An 18,784-nucleotide genomic window follows, 5' to 3' on the forward strand; every position below is an offset into this window, starting at 1 on the left:
AGGTAACAAATACAAACAGTGCCCAAGCTGCAAGTTTTGGGGTTTCCAAAAATAAAGGCTGCGATCACATGACTTGCCGATGCACTTACGAGTTCTGTTATCGATGTGGAGCTCAGTATGGAACATGCGGGTGCGAATAAAATTAAAGCTTCTACGGTGGTGATGATGAGGATGATGAGGATGGTGAGGATCGCGAGGATGTTGAGGACGACGAAGATTTTGATGATCACGAAGATGGTGAGTTTTACTTAAACGCTCATCATAAGAAGAAGAACGTTGATGATGTGATTGGCAATGACGAGAGTAAAACGACATTATAATTGTTGGAGAAGAGAAGAGTTAAAGTATCGCCAGTTAAATATTTAAGTTTGATAGAGTTATAGTAATCATTTGGCTGATATTTCTCGAGGATAGTCTGAACTGGGCCGAGGGTCTGTTTTCTTTTTCTCGTTGTTCTCTTGGACAAACTTTTTGAGTAGCCTGAAGGGATTTTCGAGATTGGTCTAAAATGGAAATCCGTACTTTTCCGCCGTTTTGATTTGCCAGTAGTAATCGTCAAGGGTGTTTTTGGGGATGTTAATCTGGGTAGCAGCTTCTTCCAATGTGATTTTTTTCTCCTAGGCCAGGTATATTTTGCGCCACTGGGCTACAATTTTCAAAATATCACGAATAGTCTTCTCTTTTTTTTCGGGTTTATGGGCCTCCTGCATTATTTATTAGTTCTTCAAATCCATTTTTTTACCATCCTCGATTTTCAGCCGCAGGAACTCGATTTCCACATAGGAGTCCCTTAAGATGATGCTTTCCTTCAGAGGGTAGCGGCCCAAGTTTTCATACTTTTCTGTCTCATAACTGAAAATGTGCAGTTCATGCTCGCCACTTCCATGATAATCTGAAGTAAACAAAAGGTTACATGTTGCGATGACATCGTTGAGAGCGTCGGTGACATTAATTTATCGATGATAGGAGTCATAGATGACATTGACTTCAGTGCGGAAAGCAACACCCGCAGACCCGTTTTATATTATCAATTATTTAGACATCATGGTGATAGGGTAGAGCTCGTCTTGAATGTCGAGCCAATTATTGTCATGATTGTACATTGAAACCGAGTTATTTAATCTATTATATAAATGTCCCTATTCAGTTCTCTCCTCTAATCTGCCTGTATTTTATATTAGCATGGCCCAAACAGACGTCTTACCTCACGCCACTATCTTTAGCGATGAGGATTTAGCCTCCAGTACGAAAGCTGAACTCAGGATTCTGACCTTTCCTCTCATTTCTATGGGGATCAGTGCGCTCGCAATAATCGGATACAGGAAAATAAACTTAGCCAAGCTTTTGCCAAATCCCTTGAACAGGCCTAAAGCTGAGGAATTTTCGAAACTGAGCGAGGTCGTGGGCACTAAAACGAAAAACAAACTCTTTGTGCACACGGTGGGAATGATCGGGTTCGGGTCCGTTGTTGGAGCATTCATAGCGAAATAAATAACACTTTATCGCTTGTTTACGAAATACGAAAAAGAAGTGCAATATTACACGAGATGGAAGATAGAAAGAGAGCTGAAGAGTCAAAAATTAATCTGATCAGATCGCAACTAAAGATTCAAGGCATTTAAACATTAAATCGTAGCATAAAATACACTTGAATGTTGATCATTATGTAATTTTATCGAGGACGTGCAGCGGCGCGAGGATGAGAGTCTTGTTGGTCTAGACGATCTGACCGTTCATGATCATTTCGTCGAGGATGTAGTGGGCCTTCTCGATATTGTACATGATATCCAACTCGCACACGTTCTCAAAGTATTTGTCCATCGTTTAGACTAAGTTGTGTATAAATTATAAATATGCCATTTCGTTATCTTATTCTAAGTCCACTCCCATGATGAAATACAAGCTGGCATACCTTCGATAGATGACTTTGTATCCCCGGTACTCGATGAAGGAGCACAACAATTAGTTTCGGGAGAGGCACTTCCTGACCAGCTCGCCCTCGAGAGTCGTCCGCTATTTGACCGTCATTTCGTTGTAGTACTTGGCCAATCGGGTTTGGCCCTGCTTGTTGACCATCAACAGGAACTTGATCATCAGTTCAATATTCCAGATAAATATAATGCACAAGGAGCGAGTCGCGAAGAATTCGAAATTAAATAATAATCATAATATAAATATAGTGCCTTATTCTGTGGTTCAAGGCCCAAGATTCAAGATTCGTTCATTATGGCTCCTTCATGCATTTAAAAATCGAGATTTCGAATAAATATTATTTAATTTATATCAATTTCAGTAAAGATGAGCGAAAAATAGCGGAGTGATTTTCTATCCCACAGCCAAATCAACATGAGCTATATCAACTCTCAGCTCAATAGCAAGCAGATTGTCCAGAGCCATATTTCCGAGGTGTTGCCAGGCTACAAGGGAGGGAAAAAGGAGCATCAGTATCTCGTTTTTTTTGTGCCATAATCATTTCACAATTCTCGCAATTTCGAGAGCACTCTCAAGCAGTAGCTTGTTAACAATTTTGGAGAGTTCATGCAGTACAAGACTTTTAAGGATAAACGTGAAATTCTTGATTAGAATATCAAGCCTAACGTGCTATTTTATATCGTCGCTGACTAAAAATTGCACTCATGGGCTGAGAAATTCGCAAGGCAGGAAAGAGAGGAATCAGACCATAAAAAGTACATTGGCGTCATCCGCGCACTGAAGGATAAAAAGTATAATGAAATTCAAAAGCAAAAGAACAATCTCAAATCCAATAAGACCATCAAGAAATAAATAGAAGAAAATTATATTTTTGATCTAAACATGGACACAAGCCCCGATACCTTCAAGACAACCATCGAAAAAGACCTCATTCCTTTTATTGAAGAGAAGCTCACATATACCATGGATAAATAGAAAAACAAGGCCAAAAACTGGGCCATTTCGAATAAGTACAAGCAGACCGAGCGCAAAAAGTAGAAATTATACCTCTACATGCAGAAAGACCCTCAAGGGAACTCTCTACCGTACATTGAAAGCCTCACCAAGAGCTCAGCTCGAAAGGGCAAGTATAAGTGGATGCAGGTAGTCCCATTTGAACAGTACTCCGACATTATTGACCACATCCAGAAGAGAGAAGATGCCATCGTGGAAGAAGTGGAAATGGCCAATATAGCCTCGCAAGTGTTTAATTCCCGGATTATGGATAAGAGCGTTTCCCGAATTAACACATCGTCCAGAATGATGAGTCCAGTTTCTTCGAAGTTTCTAATGAGCAACATCCGCAGCCAAAACCTAAGCCCCTCGACCCTTGCCTCGAATAGGCATATTCCGATTGGCAAGATGGAACACAAGATCAACAAAGACGACAGGAATTATATCTTCTGCAACAAGGACTTCAACGAAATGAAAAAGATATATCATTTTGTGCTGGCACAAAAAAATACTTCCAACTGGAAGTTAATAGAGTACTCTGATGAGAACATTAACACTGTTAAAAGCATGGTGGCCTAGTTCAACAAAAAATAAGAAGAGTCTGCGGCATTGGACATGATAGAGGCTAAAACCCTCTATGCTTTTGTGCCTTACGATGACTTAGAACTCCAGAACATCTACAGAGATGCTAAGAACTATTGCAGAAATACAGAGATGATGCTATATGAGTCTTCCGAGTAATTGCGGACACTGCTTAATCAATACTCCAGGAATATTGAAAATTTTACTGTTGTTTTCCTGAAATACTTAAACAGTGACGAGCACAACCAAATCAGACACTTCCTCGAGAAAAACACTGGAATCTAGGAGTAATCGAAGGGATTAGAGCAGGTTAATTTAATTTATAAAGTGACAACCGGCAACAACTACAACGCTGTCACAAGCTACCTCAGCATGAACTCAATGAACTCGGTGCATAACCCCAACAGTAATTAATCAGCCTATTTGTGGCTAAGGGCGCTTCTTGAAGATAGAGATAGATTCTTCCATCCGCTCGAAGGCCTTCAGGGGAGGAACATCTATATTTTGTCCAGATACGACTATGAAGCCGATTTAGTGGACAAGTAAATGCAAACCTATATCAAACAAAGCGCACGTCTGCAAAAGGCTACATACAGAGATGAGAATTATCTGAGGCATTTTATCAAGAACATACGCAGAAAAAAAGATAGCATAATTGTGATCACGAACGACCACACTCTTAGAGAAGCGCAAAATGTGGTAAAAGATTTTGATGAAGTGGTGGTGATGAATATCACAGAGCGCCAAATGTAAGATGAAATAAAAGTGTTAGCCTGGGGCCCAAAGAGTTCGATATATGACATAGTGAAATCAATTTCATAAAAAAAATAGAAACTGAAAAAGCAACCATATTTTTAGTCGAAGCCTTTAGTCTATTACTAGAGGCCAAACAGAGTCCTGCCAAAGTCAATTAACTTCGATGAAGGCAAGCTCATCACAGTGCGACTACCGGAGAACCTAACAGACAAACATTCGGCAGTAATGTAGAACAATTTAGATGTGTATTTCAACGAAGAGATTCGATTCGAATACTATAAATAGCCACAATAAATAAGGCTTGTGAATAAGAAAGAAGAGCCGCTATCCTTCATTATCTGCGAAGACAAGAAAGAGCAGCTCGATTACATGAAGTAGATTTCCAGAGAGGAGAAAAACCATTTGAGACAAGAATACATTGTATACACCAAGCGCCCAGATGACTATAAGTATTTAGTTGAAGACGATAAACATACTCGAATCAGGTTTGTCTCGAACAGTTGGGAAATGATCGAAGATTATATAATAGGAGTGTATCAGGAAATAGTGGGCTACGATAAGGATAACATTTATGATGACGAGTTCATCCACGTCTTCTATCATCGGAATGAGCAAAGGCATATCAACACTCTGATGGAAATAGCCAAAAATAGGCCCATCTACCAGAACATACGGCCTCATGAGCTGATTCCAAATAATGAACTAGCTGTTATGAGTGAAGTTCTAGCCCTTGAATCCCCTCATCATTTGTACTTCTATCTCGTGAACGAAAAGGAAAAAACGACCACTCTCGAACAAGCGAGACAGCTCATCAAGAAGTCAAACGAGTCCTATGCGAATTATCCGACTGGTTTATCGTACCGAGTGCCACCCAAAAATGTAAAAATAATTGTGCTGCGGGACCAGAAAGTTGCAGGGAAGGGAACTGATGTGAAGGCTGCTTTCAGCACTGGCTAAGAAGCTGCTTAGTATATTGCCTCAACTAAAATGCTCAGTTATCAGCCATATCGGGAGAAGCCGCATGTCATCATAAACTCGAGCACCCACGACTGGTATTACTTCCTGGATAAGTATCAGGAGCTGTTCGGCCGCTACCAGTTTCATTACGTACATGCCGACACTAACAACAAGGACGAACTCTCTAAGCTCATCAGTGATATTCGGCAGAGAGAGGCGGGGGCCAAAATATGGATACTCCTCGACAAGTAAGCAGAACTCAAAGACTACATCAAGCACATCAAGAACTTCGAAAAGGGCAGGGGCATCTAGTTTATCTATCACGGAGATGGCTGGATCTCTAAGTAAAAATTGCTGGTCTCGGACGGAAACAAAGAATAATTGAAAAGCTTCTTATTAAATTTTAATAAGAGGAGCAACAGATTCTTCTCTCCCGAAATGCTTCAGGTCGAGAAGCCCAAGATCTACATGTCTCAAGACACCAGTTCAAGGCTAATGATCAGCGAGAGCGAAAAGAAAAAGTGGATAGAAGATTTAGGAGCCGAGTTCATTTTGTATACAAACTCTCCTGAAGAAATGAAAAACAGCTCAAAGTCAGTGATTCTAATCGAAGATATCAACGAAGATACCAAGCTGAAAGGGCACAGCCATGTCCGCAGAATTATTTATGACTCCAATGAAAAGAACAGAGAGAAGAATCACAACATAACCGACATCTACCCCAACAAAAAGGACTTATACACCGGCTATTACCCGGCTGAGATCAACGAATACTTGCGATTTCTGAGATTCAACATCAAGAATCCCCCATCCAAAATATCCCGATCCTTCAATAACGAGCTAACCCTGATTTATAAGCAGGACAATATTCAGTTAGAACAATCATTCGAGAAAATTCTCTCTCAAAAAAATCACTCAATTGCATAAATTTTCCCTTTTCATGATCTGGACCAAGCGATTCGAGATTCCAAAAAGTATCCCGCTTACAATTTGTTGTTTTTGGTGGGCCGTAAAAACGCGGAGAAATTAATGAAATCGAAAAGCAACTATAATTACATTTCGTTCGATGAGAATCAAAGAATTTAACCTATGCGCAGCAATGCGAAGCTCTAGACTGAAGATTCTTAATAATATAAAATGTATTTGTTTAACCTGCCTTAAAAAAGATACTATAAAGCCAAAATGCTGAAAAAACCTTTGAATGTGTTTGCAATGAGCAACTCCTTGGTTTCCAACGAAGCAGTAAGATTAGAGTAAATAAGCCGAAGAAACAAAAATTTCACTTTAAAACCTTACCAAAAAATTATTGACCTCAAAGACGGGACAGAAAAGGTTGTGCTGGTGAATAATAACATGCTACGAGAGCACAGGCAGGAATTGAAGAACTAAAAAAATATTACATATTTCGTGCTTGATGAAGATCGGCTGAGAAACTTAGATCCTGATTCAAAGAGAAATTAATATTTTATCACGAAAAATTATATGTAACTGCCTGCCTTCTTCAATAACGTGCTGATTGGGGGTGGCGATAAGAGTCAGCAGTCAAGGCCCATTATTAACATTCCTGGCATTATGCAATACCGATTGAATGTAACGAAGCCCTTAAACATAAAATACTTCGATTCGGATAACAAATATAGTCTGTATCCTCCCTTTTAATCAACAAAATTGTCACAGTCACCACCGCAACCACAACCACCAAAGCCATTACAACTACAACCACTGCAACTATAGCCACTACAACTATAGCCACTACCACCAAGGCCGACAATAAAGCCCTATGATTCAATTGGATTTATTGATAAATCCTCGAATAGTATGTTTGCCTTGCCGCTAAACTTTCAGCCTGACATGCCAACAGCCTCTTTGCAACTGAAAGAGTACCTTCCCAAAATTGAGCCAGTGTACTAGCCTATAAGCATTAACCTGGACACTCCCCCGCTATTGGCCGATGGGAATTTCAGCAGTCATGCTGACGTTGACAATATCTTTCAAACAATGAGCAGCCCGCAGCCCAAGAAAATGGACAGTACTCTCGCAATCTTATACCCTGAGAGTAAAGAGTTTACTGAGATCATCAGAGTCTTGAAAGAGAACCTGCACCCAAAGCAATACTTGATTTCCGAGTTTTCTTACAAATCTGAGTATGACCTCTAAAACTACTTCAGAAACTCCCTCCAGAAATTCGAATCGGGTTTCGACAAGACATTATTCTTCTACTATCCCAAGTATGTTAAGTATCTCGATAATCTGAAGGCTCTCAAAAAGAAAATGGGGCCCAGACTGAAGTACTATATGCTTGAGGATGATTTCCATCTCAACTATGACTAATTCAAACAGTTTCTGTCGCCCTACTCCATGCTCGACCACTCCATTCCCTATATTAATAGGGAAGATCCTTAATTCTGGCAGTCCACAACGCTCTATAATGTGATGGTCCCCATTAGTTCCAAGAAGCGATATGATGCCCTAAAATCTGAGAAAGTGCGAGTGATGATATACAAAGAAAACGACTTACAAGAAATAGCCAACCAAATGCATTGCCAGAATGAGTTTGTTATTATTGTGTGTAGTAAAATTAACTACCACAAACTAAAGCATTTCCCGAGGATGAGCCCAAGGTGCATAATTGTGATAGAAGATAGTTAGTCATTGGGCGTTGATGAAGTTCCTCTGTTTCGGTATCCTAAGAAAGTGCTATACTATGGACCCTAAGCATTACAGTATTTGCAGAAGTTCAGAATTCCTGATCGAAAACTACCATACAAGCCAGAGACCCTGAAAGCCTTGTTCTTCAACCCAAGCATCAAAGGAGACTACGAATAAAGTGTATCCGAGCACTATGACTCCTACGAAAAAATGCCATACTTGAACCATGAAGACCTGTTTTTATTGCTGATCGAGAGATTTCGAAACACCCACAATTTCAAACTACCGAGTAACCGCTCCATCAAAACCCCAATCAAGCTCATCCCCAAACTGTACATGCAGAAAAATATGGGCTACCAAAACACATATAAAAACTAATACTCCACACTCGAGCATGGCTCCGAGTTCAAGGCTTCCTACAAGATTGACATCAAGCCATCTCAGTATTCTCACTTGCCCATTAAAGAATATGAATCCCCCCGGGAGCTGTAGCAGGATCTCGAAAAGTAAGACTCGCCATGCATTGTATACATAGACTTAAACCATCGAGAGTATGGGAGAGTGGTGGAGAACCAGAAGCACAAGCACTTGTTCATGATGATGTTCGACCCGAGGGATCGTTGGATAGAGCAAAACGGAGACCTAACTGCCACTCATTTGCTGCTCCGTCCTGAGTAGCTGACTTTGAAGCAGCTCTTGTTTACCAATATGTTCAACGAGGAAGTGTTCGACTCTTTCAACGACATGGAATATTTCTATTTAAGCAACCAAGCCAAAATCGACAAAAAGCGAAACATCACATTCATGACGAAAGAGAAACTATTCAACACCTACAAATAAAACCCCAACTTGCTCATGATAGTCTTCATCGAGTCAGTGGACAGGCAACATATCCCCACCCAGTTCTACGACCCCCAAGAGGATCGGTCCCAAGACGAAAGAGTCAAACTTATCTTCCTGCATCACAGCTTCGTCCACAACTAAAACACGCTCTACATCAAGTTCAATGAAATCGACCCTGCAATTAGGCATATCAACAAAGTGGAACTCGCAGGAAGAGTCAACTATTGTCTGTATCCAATGGGAGAACTTGGGACACTGGTTTGGCATAAGTTCTCACAGCACAGCAAGGGCTATGAAAGCATTCCCTATAACTCGATTTAGTAAATAGACCGGATTGCTCAGGACATCAAAGGAAAATTCAGGCACGTCATGGTAATTTGTGAGAAGGAAGAGAAAAACACAATTGAGCAGGTCCTGTAGCACTACTCGATTAAGACCAAGTAAGCTTCAGATGAAAAAGTAACTTATGAGTGCATTCCTGAAATACAGAAGCATAGTTATGCGTTGGCGAGTAGCGCGATCAAGAAAAGTTCAATTCTCCACTTCAATGAGCCCGAGGAAGACTTCTCCGAGAAGTTTGAAACGGTTGGCAATCACGGCATCGACATTAAAATGAACAACAACTACCAAAACTCAAGGATTTAATAAATTATTGATGGCAAGAATTTCGTGCTGAGTGTCAATGAAAAACTCAGGGATACTTTTCCCATTGGCAATTTCTATGCCCGAAAAGTAAAGTACTTTAAGAATTTGAAGGGCTTTAACAATAGCACAGAATCGGGTAAATCGCAGCTGATAATTTCGAATTAAAATTACCATTAAATTCAAAAGCTCACCAATAAAAATCCCGACTTGTTCTTCGTCTACGTCAGCAATGAAATGCCGCCAGGGCAAAACAGCAATAGCTTAGTTATCCGAGAGCAGGAGATTCCAGAACTCATAAAAAAACTGGAGGGGAGTGTGAAGCAGCGTGATGAAGGCTACGAATAGTAGTCAGATGGACTCAATATCAAAAACATTGGGGATTACCAGACTGTGAAGATCATCTATGACGAGAAAATCACCAAGGAGACAAAGAAGATGATTCTCAACGCTTCCATGAACAACAGTAACATACTGCCGGTTCTATTTAAGAACATCGAGAACATTAAAGAAATGCTCAAGGAATAAGATTCATTACTGCTTTTGATGATGAGCTCCGAGCCCGAAGAACTCAAATAGGAGCTCGAAAAGGATGACTACATCATTATCGAGAAAAAAAAAACGCGGATGATAGTTCCTCGGCGGTTCGATTCCGCAATAGACGGCCTGTCGACCATCCTGGAGGAGCACGAAAGCGAGATGGAGTTCATAGAGGGCGCCAAGAACCTAACCGAGTCGAACATAAACTTATACCTGCGTATGATCGAGAAGAACCCATAGAAGAACAAAAAGATGCTGCTGATGCCGAACTACCACTCGCACGACGAGGAAGAAGAGAAGTAAAGTAACAAGGGTGCCTAAAACGATCAATAGAATATCACAAAACTCAAAGTGCACTCGGTCATTCGCCAAGATAATCTACTCAATGAAGAGGAAATCTATAAAATTCGGCAGAGGCTGGACGGAGGAGTCATTGTCGTCGTAGTTGAGAAGAAGCACACCGAAACTGTCAAGCAAATTCTTAGCAGATACAACATTCTCATCCAGTAGTACAGCCACGCCGTCAATCTGGACCAGAGCATCAGGGACCGGAAGGACAAGGTGACCATCGTTGTCATCGAGAAGAACATGCTCGAAAATATCATCCCCATCAAGAGGCAGTTCCCTCGCCTCGTCTTCATCCTCCTAAATGAGGGCCGCGAGGTGGTCCCGAAAGAGTACCGTCCGTACATTTCGAGTGAAATAAAGGAGATCAACGAAATTGACAATATCATCAACGACATCCACGAGTAGAACGAGAAGATTAAGTATGTCAACCAGATCAACAACATTTCTCACTTTAACAACCGCAAAACCTCAACTGTTGTGGCCAGCAACAGCGAGCGATTCTCCGTCGGCTTCAATAACACTCGGGCAAAGAAGGCCTTTGTTTTTTATAAGGAGCCCGAAAACTCGATCGTGATCAACAGGGTGGCTGAAATCCTCAACAACATCACCTTCATCCCATACAAAACCAACACTGACCTCCAGAAGAAGATCAGCACATACCAGGGCTACCAGTCGATCCTCATTGCGAACGGCCTGGATATCCTAGAGTTATAAGACTACGTCTCTAAAAAGAAGTAGCAGATTTACGTCATCCGCATGAACCCGCCCAAGGACTTGAAGTAGAATATAAAGATAAAGATGCTCCTATCGACGCATTTGGAGCAAGATATTGCCAATCTATTGATTGCTGAGTTTCGAACTTCGTTGCCCAGCGAGAGGACCATCACTTCAAGAATGAACCAACAAAAGAACATGCCCGAAACCAAGAACTACGTGCAGAAATATGAGCCGAACACCTTTGGGACTACTCCTCGATTTCCACAAGACTTCGTGCCTCCAAAGAGCAAATAATCCACTTACTCCAAGAGATACCTGAAGAGCGCAAGCAAAAGCAGCAAAATTCTGAAAGGAGACCACCTCCGATCCAACGAAAATTCAGACTACTACCATCATTGATATCGATGTTTTAGTCTGCAAACAACTTAATTTAATATCCATATCCACATCCCAATAACAGTATCATCCATTAATCCATATCATCCATTAATCAATATCGTCAATTAATCGATATCGTCAATAAATCGATATCTTCGATGAGCCATGCCTATAAGATTAAATTAAGTATGAATGGGCATCGCGAAAAAGGGGCTAATCTGTTGAGCTGGATGGTTGCTGGCAACTGAACTTTTGATTATAAATATATTGGGCAGTATTCTGCAAATAATCCCATTATAAAGATCATTATGCCTGAAAGAAGTAGCTGGACTTCGGAAGAAGATGAGATCCTCAAATATCTCAAAAACTAACTCAGCATCAACAAATGGTGCCTGATCGCCAAAATAATGGCAGAAAAGTATCACATGACAGCCCGTACCGGCAAGCAATGTCGGGAAAGGTATCACAACCACCTCGACGACACCATCCTCCGCAGCGAATGGAGCTTGATGGAAGAGAGGAACCTCTATCACCTGCATGATCAAATTGGCAACAAGTGGGCGATCATTGCGCAGAGACTCCCAGGCAGGTATGGCATCCCTAAATTAGGACCGACAACTGCGTCAAAAACCATTTCTACTCCAAAATGAGAAAGGCGATTCGAAAGCTCAACAAAATCATAAGCACCCACTTCAAGAAAGAGTTTAAATAAATCAGAGCGAATGTTCTGTACAAGCTAGTGGAGGCCACAGACTAAAAGTTTAAGCTCAACCCGATGATCGACGAGTCGATCTCCGGGAGATGCTCGACCCTGAAGAACGAACTTCTCGCCTATGCGAATTAGGACGAGGAGTAGGATTAGTCCGACTTACCCAAGCTGTACGGTCTGATCAAGAAGATACATGAAGTAAATTCACTATATAGGAAAAAGCCCAAGCGATCACGCAGAAACTCAGCCCATGTGTCTGATATCAGCTCATTTGCAAAATTATCTCACCCGTATCGAGAAGTCAGCTCAGACCAGTAGCTCCAAAGCGACGACATGGACAGTCTGGATGAAGAGTTCGAAATGAGAGACTATAAAGATGAGAGCGGCTATAAGTTGCTCGTAAATATAGCATAAGAAGAGTAGCCCAGGGAAATGCACTAACCACAACAAGATATATGGGTTTAGAATGAGCAGAACGAAGCCTAGGATTATCTTGGGTTCCAGGCGGATATCATCCATCCTGAGGATTGCAACGCGGAGAGCATTGAGAATGGCTTAGAAGTATAGAGAAGGAGGTACGATATGCTCAGTAATCAGTTTATAAAGTAGGTGAGTAAATATAAAAGATGACGATCGAGCCCAACATTTACTATGATGAAATGTAAGCGGATTAAATGGATTGAACTATGAAAGCCAACCAATGATACTACTGCTTTAATTTATCTTTATCGATAACTGTTATTTATGTATCCTATGATTTGCTATTTAAATCACTCAGATCTTGGGCCATTGCAAGTTAGTCCTCAAATGTTCAGCAACCTTACTGATGAATTCCCATGTGTCACAATATTTATCCTTTGTGACGTTGTTTGTGTTGTGGACGCCGATAGCGAGATCTTTAGTCATGAAACCCTTCTATACTGTCTCAATCACTGACCTCTCAAGGCAGTTAGCGAAATTTTAGAGTTCTTTATTGTTGTCTAGTTTCGCACGGTGGAGGAGACCCCTGGTCCATGCGAAGATGCTTGCGATCGAGTTGGTCGAAGTTTATTTGCCCTGTTGATGCATTCGGTAGTGCCTTGTTACTGTCCCGTGGGCGGCTTCTGCCTCCACTGAACCATCAGGAGCGAGCAGCACAGAGGTCATTAAGCCCAACGATCCATACCCTAAATATTATGCCAAGTACCCTGAGCGACGCAATCCGACTGCACGTCCCCATCGTAGTTCTTGCAGGCCCACACGTAGCCTCCTTCTGACTTGATCATATAAGCAACCATGTCGTCAATGAGCCGGTGCTCGTACCAAATTTTCTTGGCCTCGAACTCTTTCCTATAAGTGGACTCGTAGATCTCTTGGAAAATGTCTTTGAACTTTCCGTCGTACTGCTTCAGAATGGTGTTCTTGGTTGTCAAGTACAACGGGTAATTCCTGTCAAGTGCGAACTTGAAGCAGCTGTGGGCGAACCCGATGATGCTCTCGTCGGTGTTGTACATTCCCATCCCGATTCCTCCAGTTCCTTCAAACTTGAATACTTCCATTTTCTCAACGGTGCCATCATCACCCGTGAAGATCATTTCGAATTTGCCAGGCTTATTGATTTTGAAATCAGTTGCCTTGTATTGGTCTCCGAAGGCGTGCCTGCCGATGATGATGGGCTGTTTCCACCCGGGGATGAGCCTTGGAATATTCTTGATAATGATGGGCTCCCTGAAGACTGTACCATTGAGAATGTTTCTGATCGTGCCGTTGGGGCTCTTCCACATCTTCTTGAGGTTGAATTCTTTGACTCTGGCCTCATCGGGAGTGATGGTTGCACACTTGATGCCCACTTTGCACTCCTTGATGGCGTTGGCAGCATCAATGGTGACCTGGTCATCAGTAGCATCCCTATTCTCCATCCCCAAATCAAAGTACTGGATTTTGATGTCGAGGAAAGGAAGAATTAGCTCGTCTTTGATTGCCTTCCAAATGATCCTTGTCATTTCATCTCCATCTAGTTCGGCGACTGAGTTGGCCACTTTAATTTTAGCACCTTGCATATATCTTAATATCTTGTCTGATCGATATAATTAAAATCATCGCATTTATATATCTGTGCATTATGTATGCATACACTGTGCTGATAACAATAGCAATAACAGTCGAAGTAGCCATAACAATAACCATCATGATAGCATGTATACTGTCTTGTAGTTATCAGCATATAATCCGTTTGTAGTCTGCCCAATTGTCTGCATAACAGCCACCAGAATCGCCGTAAACAGTCCAGGAATTAGGAATACGAATATATCGCTTACAGAGATGCCTGTGAAGACAAGGTCGTGAATGAAGAATTTGCGGTAGGTCAAGGCTGAGGCAGTAAACAGTTCAAGCACTCCTGCTATAAGCGCTAAGAACATGTTCAGAGGTGATGTAACTATCGGTAAGATTATCTAGGGATGTTTTTACTAAAATGATCAGAATCTATGAGCACATGCTCGAACTTTTATCTGTATTCTCAACTAATACATTATAATTATTTCAATAACAATATGGCCATAAGGTTAACAGCAGCGCAAATTGTCCAATAAGTTTTGGAGGAATGTCCCAAAAATCCTTCTATCATTCTTAATTCTCCAATAGACAAACTCCGATAAATTTCACTTTATCTGGGTCTTGAGATTATTAAGTAAAAAGACCCATAAAAGAAAGCAACAATGTAATACTTCCGAAACGAATCGTAGAAGACGATAAAATTCAAGATAGGTATATATATAAATAACTAGAGATGAAGAAAAGGAGCGACAAAAGGGAAGGATGGAGCGATTCAGTTTTATTCGCTAAATCAAGCAGGGCTCCGGAGATATAAATGCCGCGCAAGTAATTATTATGGCCCTTGTCTCTCTTATCGCAGCTTTCTTCTCATATTTTCAAAATAACTAAGGAGAAAATTGGTTCAAAATAGCAGTCATCGTCTTCGTTTTTGTCTCCTTAGTAATGCTAATAGGAATCATTGTTTACAACTGTGCTTGTCGTAGAAAAATCGGAAAACAAGAATTTCAGTAACTCAAGTAAGCTTAAAAAACAATGATGCTGTGATGATTATTAAATAGATTAATATATTATAAATAAAAGCAATGAAGAGGTTAACAGAAATGGTTGGCCATCTAAAATCCCAAAGTATCGAAGATGAAGTGGGAAAGGGGTTCGGAGTGGTGGTTCGGAGTGGAGTGGGGTTATTTGTGACATAAATGTCGGCGTGGTCTCGTAGTGAGGCTAAGCTCTTCGGCAATGGCATACTACTAATGTAATAGGCTCTTATAATATGTATGATGAATTTGCAATAGCATGTTCAGCTATTAATTCATATTGGCATTAATTAGTATTAGGATGGATAAGCCGATACAATACTTATGATACAGCCTTACGTATGATCAGTCTTATGTATGATACGGTCATAGAATCCTGAAGTTTCTATGCTAGTAGAGGGTTTATTTGCGGTCGAGGGGCTGGGTGGAGGCCGATCCAAAAATATAATTTCTCCTTCGAACATACTTTTTGATAAGCTTCTGCCTCCGCTCGTTACTCTATTTCTTACCCTTCTATAGATAGACCCAGGGTCATTAAAGGCTAGTTCCAATTTAATACTAAAATGATCAGAATCTATGAGCACATGCTCGAACTTTTATCTGTATTCTCAACTAATACATTATAATTATTTAATAACAATATGGCCTTGAGCTTAACAGCAGCGCAAATTAAGACCCAACAAATTTTGGATGAACTTGACAAAAATCCTTCTATCATTCTTAATTCTCCAATAGACAAACTCCGATAAATTTCACTTTATCTGGGTCTTGAGATTGTTTCGTAAAAAGACCCATAAAAGAAAGCGAAAATGTAATACTTCCGAAATGAATCGTTGATGACGATAAAATTCAAGACAGGTATATATATAAATAACTAGAGATGAAGAAAAGGAGCGACAAAAGGGAAGGATGGAGCGATTCAGTTTTATTCGCTAAATCAAGCAGGGCTCCGGAGATATAAATGCCGCGCAAGTAATTATTATGGCCCTTGTCTCTCTTATCGCAGCTTTCTTCTCATATTTTCAAAATAACTAAGGAGAAAATTGGTTCAAAATAGCAGTCATCGTCTTCGTTTTTGTCTCCTTAGTAATGCTAATAGGAATCATTGTTTACAACTGTGCTTGTCGTAGAAAAATCGGAAAACAAGAATTTCAGTAACTCAAGTAAGCTTAAAAAACAATGATGCTGTGATGATTATTAAATAGATTAATATATTATAAATAAAAGCAATGAAGAGGTTAACAGAAATGGTTGGCCATCTAAAATCCCAAAGTATCGAAGATGAAGTGGGAAAGGGGTTCGGAGTGGTGGTTCGGAGTGGAGTGGGGTTATTTGTGACATAAATGTCGGCGTGGTCTCGTAGTGAGGCTAAGCTCTTCGGCAATGGCATACTACTAATGTAATAGGCTCTTATAATATGTATGATGAATTTGCAATAGCATGTTCAGCTATTAATTCATATTGGCATTAATTAGTATTAGGATGGATAAGCCGATACAATACTTATGATACAGCCTTACGTATGATCAGTCTTATGTATGATACGGTCATAGAATCCTGAAGTTTCTATGCTAGTAGAGGGTTTATTTGCGGTCGAGGGGCTGGGTGGAGGCCGATCCAAAAATATAATTTCTCCTTCGAACATACTTTTTGATAAGCTTCTGCCTCCGCTCGTTACTCTATTTCTTACCCTTCTATAGATAGACCCAGGGTCATTAAAGGCTAGTTCCAATTTAATACTAAAATGATCAGAATCTATGAGCACATGCTCGAACTTTTATCTGTATTCTTAACTAATACATTATAATTATTTAATAACAATATGGCCTTGAGCTTAACAGCAGCGCAAATTAAGACCCAACAAATTTTGGATGAACTTGACAAAAATCCTTCTATCATTCTTAATTCTCCAATAGACAAACTCCGATAAATTTCACTTTATCTGGGTCTTGAGATTGTTTCGTAAAAAGACCCATAAAAGAAAGCGAAAATGTAATACTTCCGAAATGAATCGTTGATGACGATAAAATTCAAGACAGGTATATATATAAATAACTAGAGATGAAGAAAAGGAGCGACAAAAGGGAAGGATGGAGCGATTCAGTTTTATTCGCTAAATCAAGCAGGGCTCCGGAGATATAAATGCCGCGCAAGTAATTATTATGGCCCTTGTCTCTCTTATCGCAGCTTTCTTCTCATATTTTCAAAATAACTAAGGAGAAAATTGGTTCAAAATAGCAGTCATCGTCTTCGTTTTTGTCTCCTTAGTAATGCTAATAGGAATCATTGTTTACAACTGTGCTTGTCGTAGAAAAATCGGAAAACAAGAATTTCAGTAACTCAAGTAAGCTTAAAAAACAATGATGCTGTGATGATTATTAAATAGATTAATATATTATAAATAAAAGCAATGAAGAGGTTAACAGAAATGGTTGGCCATCTAAAATCCCAAAGTATCGAAGATGAAGTGGGAAAGGGGTTCGGAGTGGTGGTTCGGAGTGGAGTGGGGTTATTTGTGACATAAATGTCGGCGTGGTCTCGTAGTGAGGCTAAGCTCTTCGGCAATGGCATACTACTAATGTAATAGGCTCTTATAATATGTATGATGAATTTGCAATAGCATGTTCAGCTATTAATTCATATTGGCATTAATTAGTATTAGGATGGATAAGCCGATACAATACTTATGATACAGCCTTACGTATGATCAGTCTTATGTATGATACGGTCATAGAATCCTGAAGTTTCTATGCTAGTAGAGGGTTTATTTGCGGTCGAGGGGCTGGGTGGAGGCCGATCCAAAAATATAATTTCTCCTTCGAACATACTTTTTGATAAGCTTCTGCCTCCGCTCGTTACTCTATTTCTTACCCTTCTATAGATAGACCCAGGGTCATTAAAGGCTAGTTCCAATTTAATACTAAAATGATCAGAATCTATGAGCACATGCTCGAACTTTTATCTGTATTCTCAACTAATACATTATAATTATTTCAATAACAATATGGCCTTAAGGTTAACAGCAGCGCAAATTGTCCAATAAGTTTTGGAGGAATCTCCCAAAAACGTTGCTTTCATTCGTGAAAAAAAACTAGAAGAAGTTCAGGACATCTTAACGGCTCTGCGTCTTGAGATTGTTAAGTAAAAAGACCCATAAAAGAAAGCGACAATGTAATAACTGAAAAAATGCTCGTAGGAGTTGATAAAATTCAAGACAGGTATATATATAAATAACTAGAGATGAAGAAAAGGAGCGACAAAAGGGAAGGATGGAGCGATTCAGTTTTATTCGCTAAATCAAGCAGGGCTCCGGAGATATAAATGCCGCGCAAGTAATTATTATGGCCCTTGTCTCTCTTATCGCAGCTTTCTTCTCATATTTTCAAAATAACTAAGGAGAAAATTGGTTCAAAATAGCAGTCATCGTCTTCGTTTTTGTCTCCTTAGTAATGCTAATAGGAATCATTGTTTACAACTGTGCTTGTCGTAGAAAAATCGGAAAACAAGAATTTCAGTAACTCAAGTAAGCTTAAAAAACAATGATGCTGTGATGATTATTAAATAGATTAATATATTATAAATAAAAGCAATGAAGAGGTTAACAGAAATGGTTGGCCATCTAAAATCCCAAAGTATCGAAGATGAAGTGGGAAAGGGGTTCGGAGTGGTG

The 18,784-nt window shown here is 40.1% G+C and overlaps 1 pseudogene; it reads right to left on the bottom strand.

The window, feature by feature from the left end:
- Positions 1–12,820: 12,820 nt before the first annotated feature.
- LOC148299511 (isocitrate dehydrogenase [NADP], mitochondrial pseudogene) lies at positions 12,821–14,085 on the bottom strand (annotated as a pseudogene).
- Between the last annotated feature and the right edge of the window lie 4,699 nt (positions 14,086–18,784).

The sequence above is a fragment of the Brachycentrus maculatus genome, unplaced genomic scaffold (genome assembly GCF_059751285.1).
Source record: "Brachycentrus maculatus isolate JH-2025_06_01 unplaced genomic scaffold, ASM5975128v1 h1tg001114l, whole genome shotgun sequence".
Classification (NCBI taxonomy): domain Eukaryota; kingdom Metazoa; phylum Arthropoda; class Insecta; order Trichoptera; family Brachycentridae; genus Brachycentrus; species Brachycentrus maculatus.